Source organism: Hemitrygon akajei, chromosome 8 (genome assembly GCF_048418815.1).
Source record: "Hemitrygon akajei chromosome 8, sHemAka1.3, whole genome shotgun sequence".
NCBI lineage: Eukaryota > Metazoa > Chordata > Chondrichthyes > Myliobatiformes > Dasyatidae > Hemitrygon > Hemitrygon akajei.
The window spans coordinates 7,185,496-7,199,438 of record NC_133131.1 but is presented as its reverse complement, the minus strand read 5'-3'; the positions used below and the strand labels follow the sequence as shown (position 1 = coordinate 7,199,438).

General features: G+C 38.9%; 1 protein-coding gene across 2 annotated transcripts in view; it reads left to right on the top strand.

Moving 5' to 3' along the window:
• The window catches only part of med13a (mediator complex subunit 13a), a 187,311-nt gene that overhangs the window by 73,831 nt on the left and 99,537 nt on the right, over positions 1-13,943 (top strand). The gene's annotated exons all lie outside the window — the stretch shown is intronic.

Below are 13,943 nucleotides of genomic sequence, written 5' to 3'. Positions count from 1 at the left end.
TTTCAGGCTGAGACCCTTCATCAGGACTAACTGAAAGAAGAGATAGTAAGACCTGACGAAGGGTCTCGGGCCGAAACTTTGACTGTACTTCTTCCGATAGATGCTGCCTGGCCTGCTGTGCTCCACCAGCATTTCGTGTGTGTTGCTTGAATCTCCAGCATTTGCAGACTTCCTCCTATTTATTATCACTGACTTGTATGACACAATTCGGAAATCTGCAGAGGAGATGAATCTCCTGTTCTGAATCTGCTGTTCCTGAATTGTTGAATGTGGGTCTTCCCTAATGGTAGTAATGAGAAGAGAGCATGTCCTGATAGTGGGGTGGGTTGTACTTGTGATGGCACTGGCTGAGTCTACAACCCTTATTAGTCTCTTGTGATCCTGTGCACTGGGAGACTCCATGCCAGGCTGTGATGCATCCAGTCAGAATCCTGTCCATTGTAGAGCTGTAGAGATTTGCAAGTGTCTTTGGGGGAGGGGGGGAATGTCTGTGTGTCCACGAAAGGTTTGAAAATTTGTACACAGTGATGAGTGCATGTGAAATGATGGATTGTGGAGTTTATGGTTATTGCAGAGGGGGAGATTATGTACTGAGATAGAAAATGCATGGTTCTGTTTATGCCACACAAAAATTGAGCCGTAATGCTGCTGCAAGTGGATCTGTGCTATTCTGTGCAGATGTGTGATGTGAAACTTATTTTGGGTTGATAATAACAACAGTAAATATGAACTATTGTTCATTTTTGCCATTGAAAGATGGATGAAGTTTGTAGTAAAGATTGAATAATAAATGGCTTGGTCTTTCCAGTATTGGAGAGAATTCCTATTCAATACTGGATGCCTGACAGTTTGGAAAGAATCAGTTGTACACATTGTTCTTGTGGTGAGGCCAGGGGCACAGTATGTAGATGAGAAACTGGTCAACAATGGATCTTTGTGGACTTGAAAAATTTAGATCCAAATGAGGTGATACTGAGGTTGCGGGTAGATAGAAAATGTAACCAGATGCTGAAGGTCCTATCCATTTGGCTGGTATGTTCAGCCAGATTTGGAAGAATGAAGGGGAAAATACCTCTGTTAGTAACTTTGCATGTTATTGGAACTTTCTGAGGTCAAATAATTAATATATAGGCCTTAGTCCAGGCAGATGGAGCTCATCACCTATGGTTAGAAGGTCATCTAGAAGAAGCTAAATTCTGATTTCAAACATCTGCTGCATTGTGGTTATACCCACTCATGGGGAAGGCTTTGGGAGTAAACCACAAAGGGAAACATCCAAAGCTGGAGTCTCTAAGGCAGTTCTATGTTGAGTTCAACACTGATTGGCAACCCCTGTGACACAGCTGGTGGCAAACTTTATCAGTCTCTGCCATTCTTTTGGATTCATCATCTGTGTGGAGAGGGGAGCCTGCAGCATGGGCAACACCTTGCTCTCCATATCATAGTGCCCTGGCTTGCATATGACAGCTAGAACATAATGTCCATGGTCAGTCCTGACCCAATTAGTCCAAACATTTGTGCAGGGATAATATTGATACAAAATAGGAGGTGGTTTGTTTTTAGGATTTCCATATGATAAATTCCTGGTATTGTCCAGAGCTTTTACAATAAAAATTCTCCAGGGTGTCAGCTTTGACCCAAGTTGAAATTTTGGGTTCAGGCCCCCACCCCTATCTGGCACGTGGTTACAAAGAAACTGGTATTTCTACACCAATAGAGTAACATGGTTGCAGTTAAGCAACCACCAGTTAGGCCACAATTTGCAAAATTGTATTCTGAAACGTGCATGTTAATTTGTCAGTAATGATTCTTGCTAAATGAATGAAATCTGTGCACGTGAAAATTAGTCTGCTCCATCATGGGTACTGGCCAAAATGTCTTTGAGGAGTGGTGCCTGAAGGTGCACACTCAGCAATTCAGGAACCGCTACCTCTCCTTTGCCATTGGATTTCTAATTGGACATTGAACCCATGAACACTACCTCACTACTTTTGGTTTGTTTGCACTACTTATTTTAAATTGTGTGTATATATATTTGTGTGTGTGTGTGTGTGTATATTTACAGTTTTTTCTCTATTTATCATGGATTGCATTGTACTGCTGCTGTAAAGTTAACAAATTTCACACCAATGCCAGTGATAGTAAACCTGATTCAGATTCTGACTCTGAACAAATAAGGTGATGTTGTCTCGATGCAATTTTATAACCTTGGGCAAGTCCTCTTAGAGCTAGTTAGCAGGGTTATGCTTTGCTCCACTGGAATCTTCTGTGAATATAGGCGATTATCATCCGTTCTTTGTCCTGAAGCTTTAACTATATTTTCTGTTGTCTAGTTTTGCACCTTGCATTTATTCAAAGCAGCAGAAAGTGGCTTGCATTTGCTGTTGAGTTGTATTGTAGTTAGGCTGTAACCGGAGAGCAAGCATTTTGGCTCAGTGTAGTACACCAGGAAAGTTTGGAAGAGAAGGGAAGTATTCAACTACTAATAACACCAAAGGCTTTTAACTGTTTGGCCATATTGCCATGCCAGCACAAAAGTACTGAATCTAATAAAAACAGAACAATATTTTTGCTGAATTATGCAGTTTATTGGCATCACTCCAGCTTGCGCTGGTGAAACATGTTACCATGTTGTTCCACAACAGCTAATAACAAGAAATCTTGCTTCTGTGGTCCACCATTTCCTTTGTGTCAATAATCTGGAAACTGTTTGCAATGCAAAGTGAGAAATGTAGAATTCACTGGGGTTTTTAACAAAAAGTCTGTTCATTATATCCCTCGATAGTAATTTACAAATTGCTTTTATTAAAGCAGTGATTGATAAAATGAATTTTTATCACTTCTTGCCCACACCTCCTTGACCTCTTGAGACTTAAGAAAAATGAATGTGCTACTGCCTTAAAGAACTGCTGTGGTCTAAAGTGCTAATTTTATCTCCCTGTGGCCTCTTCTGGGACATGTTATTCTGAGGGACTATCATGTGACCAAGCTACTGAAGTCTCTTGAGTTTATCCAGCACTTTAACAGATCTAATTTCAAGCCATCTGCAGTACAAGTTAAATGTCATCACTTCTGATCACTATTCCTTTCTTGTGCAGTTACAAAAGGATTGTGCAATCAGCATTTGAACATGCAAATTGAATACGCCACGATTTAAAAAAAAAATTGCCTATAAGCTGTTGGAATTGAAAAGGTGATTTTTTTTAAAAACTGCAGTCTTTGCCACATCCCCTTCAAAAAAATTAAAATGCTTTAATAATACTAAAATTACAAAACAAGATTGACCTAGACTTAAACAAGTGGTGAACATTTAATTTTAAGGTCAGCTGTGCTCTCAGGCCAGCCACCCTCTTAGTAAGTGTAGTAAGCTAGTGATAAAGGCACAAGCGTATATTTCAATTAGTTAGAAAGCTTGTAAAACTAGCTTCATTTACGTATGCTGATTTTCAAATTGGCTGTTGTAAATTTATGAGAACATAAGTTTAGATGCTCTGCTTTCAAATTTCTGCTGTGAATAAAGATTTTAATAAACTATTGTACTTTAATATCTTTGGTCTTAAAATAAAGGGCCAAACACTATTTTGTATTTGTACTTGATTCTATAGGCGTGGCTCTAAGGCCTCAGTCAGCTGTTCATCTTGCATACAAGTCTAGACTGTACAGCTGTTTTGACTGGATAATTTTAGAACCATCAATGTTAAATCTTTTCACTCATTGGGTTGGGCAGCATCTGTGGATGGAAACAGTTTCTTGAGTCCCTTCATTCAGTCCGGATGATTGTCCTTTATCATAAATGTCATCTGCCCATTGCCCTCCACTAATGCCGCCTAACAAGAACGTACAAGATAGAACAAAGTCGGCATGGTTTCCTTAAGGGAAAATCTTGCCTGACGAACCTGTTGGACTTCTTTGAGAAAATTACAAGTAGGATAGATAAAGGATGCAGTGGCTGTTGTTTATTTGGACTTTCAGAAGGCCTTTGACATGGGCCACATATGAGGCTGCTACCAAGATAAGTGCCCATGGTATTACAGGAAAGTTGCTGGCATTAGCAGCGGACCAATCGATTTTGAGAGAGAGCCTTGCACAGGTTGGGGAGAAGAGTTTTTAAAAAAAACAAGCGTTTTGCAGGGCTTGGCGCATTAGCGGAGGTTCAATTCGCAATTCATTAACAAATAAAAATAAAGCCGTGTTAAAGCAGAGCGGCCATTTTGTGAGTGGACCAGTGTAGGAGGGAACATGAGACTTTGGTGACGAGGCACAGCTAAGTCACAGGTGAGGCTTTTGTAGTGGTTGAATAAAAGGTCACTAAATTACAGCTAATTAAATAAAGTAGGGATGATGCAGTATCAGGTGATTTACCGTAGCTGCATGATGTGGGATCTGGTGAAACCCATTGTGGTTCTTGGTGACCACGTTTGCAGCAAGTGTTGGCTGCTTGAGGAACTCAGGCTCAAAGTTGATGACCTGGAATCTGAGCTTCAAACAGTGTGGCACATCAGGGAGGGGAAGAGTTACTTGGATTCTCTGTTTCAGCAAGTAGTCATGCCCATTAGATTGCCTCAAATTTGGTCTGTGGTCAGGGACATGAGGGTGTGACTGCACTGTAGTTCAGGGAGCCATTTGGTGGGGTGATGAAGAGAAATGTTGTGGTAATTGGGGATAGTATAGTCAGGGGAATAGACAGAGTTCTCTGCCACAAGGATAGAGTGTCCTGAAGGCTGCATGCTTGCCTGATGTCTGGGTTTGGGACATCTTATCTGACCTGCAGAGGAATTTGCAGTGGGAGGGGAAAGATCCAGTTGTTGCTGTCCATGTGGGTACCAACAACATGACTAGAATGAGGAAAGGGGTTTTGCTGAGTGAATTTGAGTAGCTAGGGACTAAATTTAAAAAGCAGAACCAAAAAGGTAGAAATCTCTGATTACTACCTGAGCCACGTGCAAATTAGCATAGTGTCAAGAAGATTGAAGAGTTAAATGTGTGGCGCAAGGATTGGTGTGGGAGAAATGGGTTTGAATTTATGTGAAATTGGCACCAGTATTAGGGAAGGAGGGAGCTGTTACCAATGGGATGGGCTCCACCTGAACCATGATAGGACCTGGATCCTAGCAAATCGCATAACTGGGTCTTTAAAACAAAATAGTAGGGAGTGAGCGCAACAGATTGGAGAAAAATGGATAAAATAAAAAAATGTGGAAAAAGAAGCCAAAGATTGGTTAATGAACAGAAAGTAGAGAATTAGGATACATGGGTGTTACTCTGGTTGGCAATCAGTGGTGAGTGATGTGCTGCAGGGATCTGCGCTGGACTCGCAACTGTTCATGATGTACATTAATGATCAGGAGGAGGAGACCAAGTGTAGTGTATCTAAGTTTGCTGATGATACTAAATTGAATGGAAAAGCAAATTGTGCAGAAGATAGAGAGTCTGCAGAGAGATATGGATAGGTTAAAAGAGTGGGCAGAGTCTGGCAGATGGAGTACAATGTTGGTAAATGTGAGGTCATCCACCTTGGAAGGAAAAATGAAAGAGCAGATTATTATTTAAATGGTAACAAGTTGCAGCATGCTTCTGTGCAGAGGGACTTGGACTTGGCATGAATCACAAAAGGTCGGTTTGCAGGTGCAGCAGGTTAACAAGAAGACAAATGGAATGTTGACCTTCATTGCTAGAGGGATTGAATTTAAGAGCAGGGAGGTAATGCTGCAACTATACAGGATACAGTACTGGTGAGGCTGCAACTGTGTGTAGTTCTGGTCTCCTTACTTGAAGGATATATTGGCTTTGGAGGTGGTGCAGAGGAGGTTCACCAGGTTGATTCCAGAGATTAGGGTGTTAGATTATGAGGAAAGGCAGGAAAGTTGTTTCCACTGATAGGTGAGACTTGACTAGGGATCATAGTCTCAAGATTCAGGGGAGTAGATTTAGGACAGAGATGAGGAAGAACTGCTTTTCCCAGAGAGTGGTGAATCTGTGGAATTCTCTGCCCAATGAAGCAGCAGAGGCTACCTCAGTAAATATTTAAGACAAAGTTGGATAGATTTTTGCATAGTAGTGGAATTAAGGGTTATGGGGAAAAGGCAGGTAGGTGGAGATGAGTCCATGGCCAGGTCAGCCATAATCTTATTGAATGGCGGAGCAGGCTTGATGAACCAGATGGCCTACTCCTCCAATTTCTTATGTTCTCGTGGTTAGAGCATTGGCTGATTGGTAGGAGGCAGCAAGTGGGAATAAAAGGATCCTTTTCTGGTTGGCTGCCAGTGTTCTGCAAGGGTTGGTGTTGGAACTGCTTTTTAAAAAAAATACTGTATATTAATGATTTAGATGATGGAATTGGTCGCTTGGTAGCCAAGTGTCCAGATGATACGAAGATTGGTGGAGGGGCAGGTAGTATTGAAGAAACAGAAAGGTTGTAGAAGGTCTTAGTTATATTTGGGGAATCGACAAGTAAGTGGCAAATGAAATACAATGGTGGAAATGCATGGTCATGCACTTTGGTAATAGAAATAAATGCAGAATATTTTCTAAACGGAGGAAATCCAAAAATCTGAGATGCAAAGGGACTTGGGAGTCCTTTTAAAATTTTTTTAATTGAATTTTCAAATGGTTACAGAAGGAAAAAAAATATCAACCCTTAACCCCTCCCCCCTAACATATCCCTGTAGGAAGAGAAAAAAAAAGAAAGAATGCCTGGATATCGGAAGATCCCCACATGCTCCATGGAATTCATAATAGCCTTAGTATATATATTTCTTTCTTTCCCCAAATAACCAATAATTTTATCTTCGGAGCACCTATATATTTAATCCTATCTTCTGTAAATAAGGGCACCAAATTTTCAGAAATATTTCATATTTATCTCAAATTATAAGTAATTTTTTCAAATGGAATGCAGCTAAAAGCTATATCTATTTTCATTTTCTTAATGTATGTTAAAATTCTTTTTCTTTTTTCTTTTCACCGGTCCATTAAGCCTATTAACATTAAAACTTTAAAAATTCAGTAAATTAGTCATTATTTTTAACAGGGTTACTCTAGTCTATAGTAATACCTAACTTTTCAACTTTCGTAGTACCTTGGGGAATCTTTTTAAAATTCTCCGTGTTGCTATGTGTCTCCCCCCCGATTGTCCAGGCAAAGAAAGATAAAGATTAAAGAAAAATAGATTATAAAGAAAAAAATAACAAAATACCCCTCTGCTAATGTTGTGAATAAAAAAACCACAACATTACCCCCCTCCGTTGTACGGGTCATGTCACTCGCCATGATTATACACGTGAATCCCGTAGCAATCGATCCGAAGTTCCCCCAGCTCCCCGCAACATAAAAAAGTATATATAAGAGAAGAAAAAATAATATCACTACTCTCGATTAATATTTCTCAAATTTTTACCTTTCTCCCCCGTATCATATAATTAAGAATATATTTAAATATTCTTCTGTCCTTAAACATCCATCAACTCCATTCACTGTCCCTGTCTTCATCTTTAATCCGTTTCACTTTTAAATCTTTGGCTGTGGTTAGCGAATATTTGGGAGTTCTTGTGCAAATTCTTACGCATCCCGATAATCAGTAAAAGATCTTTTTCCGTCATCCAAAAAAATTATCAGGGTTGCCGGGTGGCACAATATAAATTTATAACTCTTTTCCCATAAAACTTTTTTCGCTGGGTTAAATTCCTCCTTTCTCTTCAAAAGGTCATAACTTATATCAGGATAGAAAAGAACTGTTTTCCCTTCTATCATCAACGGCCGGTTTCTCTTTCTGGCATGTTGGGCAGCCGCTTTCAGGATCTTTTCTTTATCTTGATAGCTTAAGCATTTTATCAAGATTGATTGTGGGTTTTGATCAACTTGAGGTCTTGATCTTAAGGCTCTGTGAGCCCTTTCAATTTCAATTAACTGGGTTCCTTCTTCCATTTCCAAAATTTCCAGAATCCATTTTTGAAAAAAATTTATTGGATCCTCTCCCTCTGTACCTTCTTTAAGTCCAACAATCTTAATATTATTTCGTCTGCTAAAATTTTCAAGTACATCCACTTTTTCCAACAACCATTTTCTTTCTGATGTCCAGGCAGAAATATTATCTTCCATTTTATTCACTCTATCAATGGTGTCTCCCGTTGTTTCTTCCAAGTTTTTAATTTTCTTGTCCATTTTGTTCTGTCTTTTCATCATTTTATCAAACATAATCTTCATATTTTTAATATCTTTTTTGTTACTTTTAATGCTTTTAATTCATGCATTATTTGCACCAAAGATTTTTTTATGTCTCCAATATCACCTCCAACCTCATCCTGTTGCTCTTCTTTGTTTGTCTCTTCATCTTCGTCTGATTTATCCAGAGAATCTGATTCCACCTCATATTCACTTTCACTTTCAGTTCCGGTCATAGCTGGGATTTGTAGTTTGGGTTGCTCGTGTTTGCGCATGCCCCTTCCTTCACGCATGCGTTATTCCTGTTGCTCTTTTTTTTTGGAAACGGTTTATGTTGCCGCAGTTTCCTGTTCTGTATCGCCGGAGGTAAAATGCACTTGAGCCTGAGGCTTTTTCATGGCGACCAGCCTTGATTCTTTTCCAACTTGTGTTGTCTTCAAAGTAGTAGTTTTCTTCTGCTTCTGTTTAGGAGACATACCTTAAGGCAATCCTGAGTAGTTTATAAGTAATTTTTAAAAAGTATTTACTAACTTTTCTTCACTTAAACATTATTTTACTGGTTTTTTATGGGAGAGCTGGATTTCCAGATCTCGATCCTACGTCATCACGTGACGTCCTCCGACTTGGGAGTCCTTGTGCATAACACCCTAAAGGTTAGCTTGCAGGTTGAGTTGGTGGTGAGGAAGGCAAATGCCACGTTAGCATTCTTTTCAAGAGGTCTAGGATACAAAAGCAGGGATGTGATGCTGAGGCTTTATAAGGCACTGCTGAGGCCTCACCTTGAGTATTGTGAACAGTTTTTGGCTCCTCATCTAAGAAAAGATGTGCAAGCATTAGAGAGGGTTCAGAGGAGGTTCACAAGAATGATTCTGTGAATAAAATGGCTATCATATAATGAACAGTCGATAGCTGTCGGTCTTTACTTACTGGAATTTAGAAGGATGAGAGGGGATCAAGTTAAAACCTTTTGAATGTTGAAAGGCCTAGTCAGAGTAGATGTGGAAAGGATGTTTCCCATGGTGGGGGAGTCTAGAACAAGAGGGCACAGCTTCAGGACAGAGGAGCGTCCATTTAAAACAGATGTGGAGAAATTATGGGGAGGGACCTGGGAAGTGGGGCTGAGGAGGGGAAAAAGGATCAGCCATGATTGAATGGCAGAGCAGACTCTGGGCCAAATGGCCTATTTCTGCTCCTATGTTTTATGATCTTGTGGTCTAACCTGCTAAGTTCCCCTGGCATTGTTGTTTTTTCTTTTTGTTGTTCCAGATTCCAACATCTGTATTTCCATTTTGACAATACACTTTTTGCAAACACTTTTTTTGTCCTCCCCTAAGTAGAGTTCACATTTTATCATGGTTGTCTCTGTTGAAGTCAGTGAACTTGCATCAAGAATCCACTGCATGGTATTTCTGATCCTTTGACATTATGTTGGATTACTGAGCTTTCTGGGGAGTGAATGAATTTTCTGTCTTGAGGCACCATCTCTATGCTCCAAAACCAGAACTTTGATGGGCAACATGTATTGAAAAGGAAGGCTATGGTTGGTGGCTAATTTGACTAATCAGCACGGCTTGCAGTCCAAGTGTCTATGGAGGTTGGAGTGGAGATTTTCCCAAGATCTCCCAAACTTGGATGTCAAAGTAAAATGTATTATCAAAGTACATATGTCGCCATATACAACAATGAGATTAATTTTCTTGCGGGCATTATAAATCCATAATAGAATAAATCAAATTAGTTAAATCAACAAAAACAACACCATCTTGGACGCTCAAAACTGTGCAAATAATAAAAAAATAAATAATACATTTAAAGAACCAGGTGAAGTGTCCTTGAAATGATTCCATAAGTTGTGGGACAAGCGAAGTTGAGTGAAATTATCTCTTGTGTGGGACAAGCGAAGTTGAGTGAAATTATCTCTTTGGTACAAGAGCTTGATGACTGAGGGATAATAACTGTTCCTGAACCTGGTGGTTCCTGAGGCCCCTGTATTTCCTTCCTGATGGCAGCAGCGAGAAGAGACCATATGTCTTGGGTGGTGGGGCTCCCTGATGACGGATGCTGCTTTCTTGTGACAATGCTTCGTGTAGATGTACTCAATGGTGGGGAGGACTTTACCTGTGATGGACTGAATTGTATCCACTACTTTTTGTAGACTCTTTGGTGTTTACATACCAGGCTGTGATGGAGCCGGACAATATATTCTCCACTACACATCTATAGAAGTTAGTCAAAGTTTTAGATGTCATGCTATATCTTTGCAAACTTCTAAGTAAGTAGAGGCACTGTTGTGTTTTCTTAGTAATTGCAGTTACGTGCTTAGGCCCAAGAAAGATCCTCTGAAATGATAACACTAAGAGAATTTAAAATTGCTGACCCTCTCCACCTCTGATCCTCTGATGAGGATTGATTTCTTTCTCCTTAAGTCAATAATTAGCTGTTTGGTCTTGTTGACATTAAGAGATTGTTATGGAGCCACTCAGACAGATTTTCAGTCTCACTCCTGTATGCTGATTTGTCACCACCTTTGATTCGGCCTACGACAGTGGTGTCATCAATAAACTTAAAATATGGCATTGGAGCTGTACTTAACCACACAGTCATAAGTGTAAAGCAAGTAGAGCAGGGGGCTATGCACTGCCTCGTCGTATACCTGTGCTGATGGAGATTGTGGAGGAGATGTCAATCCAAACTTACTGGAGTGTGCAAGTAAGGAAATCAAGGATTCAATTGCACAAGGAGGTATTGTTAGAATAATTCTACTATTCCTGAAATCAATCCAGTGAACTTTCTCACTACATGCTCTGTCACAAGTGCATCCTTGGGCAGGAAGGACAGAATTGTAATTGGTATTCTAGATGTTGTCTCTTCTCATACTCCAATCCTTTGCATTTGAGACCATCGTAATGTGTTGCTTGCTAATTACTTCCAGTGATTTGTATACAAAGATATTGGAAATCTCCTACCTTTAATTCTCTCACCATTTTAATGAAAAAAATGCCATTATATTTGAAACCAAGGTTAATGACTTCATTTCACATTATATTCTGCCTGCCACATGTATGCCCATTCATATTGCCTGTCTATATCCCCTTTAGTTGTCTGTATCCTCCTCACAGCCCTTGGCCATCTAGCTATATTGTCAGTGAACTTTATATATTATACATGATCACTTGATTGATTAATATAGAATATGTGGGGCCCTAGTACCAATTCCTGTGGTACTCCACTTGTTACGGTCTCTCATCCAGAAAATGACCCGATTGCATATGGAAGTCTAGCAATCTACCTAACCCTGCAGGACTCTTCAACCATCTTGACAGCACATGGGGCTAGAGTGAAGTAAGTTGCCCTTTACACATTCAACATACAATAAAGTACTTTTTAAGTGTAGTCAAATGCCAGTGCTTGTTTTAAAATCCATTGCACTATATAATTCAAACACTCTGATTCATTTTGCCTGAAGCCATTGTGAACCTTTATAATTTAAATATATTATGCTGGTAATAATGTAAATTTTATGGAAAACATTTTAATGATCATTGTATCCTTGCTTCTAGATACTAACTTGATTAACTTAAACAGTGTAAAAGGCTGTTTTGGGAATACTATTTTGCTCAGTTGATGTTTTCTTTATTATAACAAAGTCAGTGGATTTTGTAAATGCATTTATTTCCAGATACATTTGTATAGGGAATTTCAATTGTTTGTCTCTAAATGGCACACACTGGCCTTCGTTGTCCAATGTGTAGACTATATTTTAGATGTACAACAACAACTGGTTGTTGCATACATAGGAACTAGTTCCTACACTGGCAATATAACTATTTAACTGTCCTTTGTGTCAGCACCTCCCAATAACTGAACAATTGAACATTTTTTAAATACCTCCATTCAAGGTACAATTTGTTAAGTCAAGCTGAATAAAAAAATATACGTTCAGTCTATGTTAATAAATGGGAATTTCTAGTAAAGTGTATTTACCTACAGAAGAACGTGGACTACTTTATCAAATTAGTAAGTATTACTATGTAAATACATTAATTAGTATAAAATATTGGAGGAACTCACCAGTTCAGGCAGCAACTATAGAGGATCGACATTTTGGGCTGAGACCCTTCATCAGGACTAGGTTTATGAAATGGTGATGTCCATAAGTAAATGATTTGCTCTGGAACTGTTTTAAAAATAAATAAGTAGTAATAGCATGAACTTGGATCGAAGAAAGGCCTTATGCCCACAGATGGCATGACAAAAGCAGTTCCCTATATTATTTCTGTGAAACCAATCTTGACCAGTTTATGAAAATTAAATGATAAAATAAATGATGTCTGCAATCCCAAATCTTAAAAGTACCATCATTTCTCTTTCATACAACATAAACGGAAATATGGTAAAGGCCATTTGGCCCTACTCATTTATGTGTACTTCTTTTCCAAACTCCACATAATCTCTCAATTTCATTGTACCTCAGGGGAAAAAAATCTTTTGATTGCTCTGAATATTGAATATACTCTGTGATGAGCCTTAGTAGACCTCTTCATTTCTGTCCTGATGACCAATCCCTTATTTTAACCTCGTGTTCCCTCACTTTAAACATCTCAGTTAGGGAAAGCATTAATTCCACATCCAGCCAATACCCAGGAGCATTTTATTTGCTTTAATAAGGTTACGACTTGGTTTTCTAAACTCCTTTTTAAACATGAGTTGTTGCTCATTCTTGCCTGGTCTTTACATGATAATGCTACCCTCTCCCAGGAATCAGTTCCTCTGACCCTTCTCTGTACTTCCACACTAGTACAGAATATTCCAGTTATGGTTGCATGGGTTAAATATATTTGGAGCAAGAAACATCTACTCTTGTACTCAAATGGTCTGCAATAAATGCTAATGTGCCATTTTCCTCCCTAATTGCTTGTGGCACTTGCATGTTAATATTCAGTAAATATGCAAGAAACCTAGGCCCCACCACACATCAACACCTTTATGTTTCTCACTATTTGAAAAGAATTCAGCTTTTTTGCTTTTCTACCATCTGTCTCATCAGGTTTACACACTTCAGTTTTTCAGTTGTGTAAATAAATCACATTCCCGCATTACTGTTCTGGATATTTTAATATGGAGGAGAGTCTGTATTATACAGGTAGTTTTCTGCAGCAATGGCAGTAAATTTCAGTTTGTCTTATATTGAAGATGCTTTCTTTAGGGAAAAAAAAACAATTACTGTGAACTGTCTTTTATCTGAATCTTTGTGGTTATTAAAATCTTGATTTTTTTTCTTGAGTTATCTGGTGATGCAGTCCTTATCATCTTTGTAGAACTGTGCATAGTTAATTTTATAATGACATATTGATAATGTGATCTGACAGCCTACACTGTAAAATTGTGAGGGGCTCCTTAAACCAGCAATCTGTCTGTGTGTTGTCTGTCGCCTTATAGTCCGCCTGATGTTTATCTGGACTGATGGCATTAAGACAACTAGCCGTGGGCTAGCAGATAAAATGAGGTTCCAGCTAATGGTTGTGTTCTTCCCCCTTCTTGATTAGGATAGAATATTAATCTCATTTATTCTCAAATATATCCAATTACTGATTGAAATATGGAGAAGGTGTTGGAATAGACCTCCCACCTCTTCTGGAAAATATTAGAAGCAGTTAACAACCTACCTATCCGTTATCTGTAATTAATATATTTTGAGGGGTCAAGTGTTAAATTAAATTCATGTGCAATAGAACAAATACTTTGTACTTAGAAATCCCAATATTCTGAGTGAATTTGTTTAT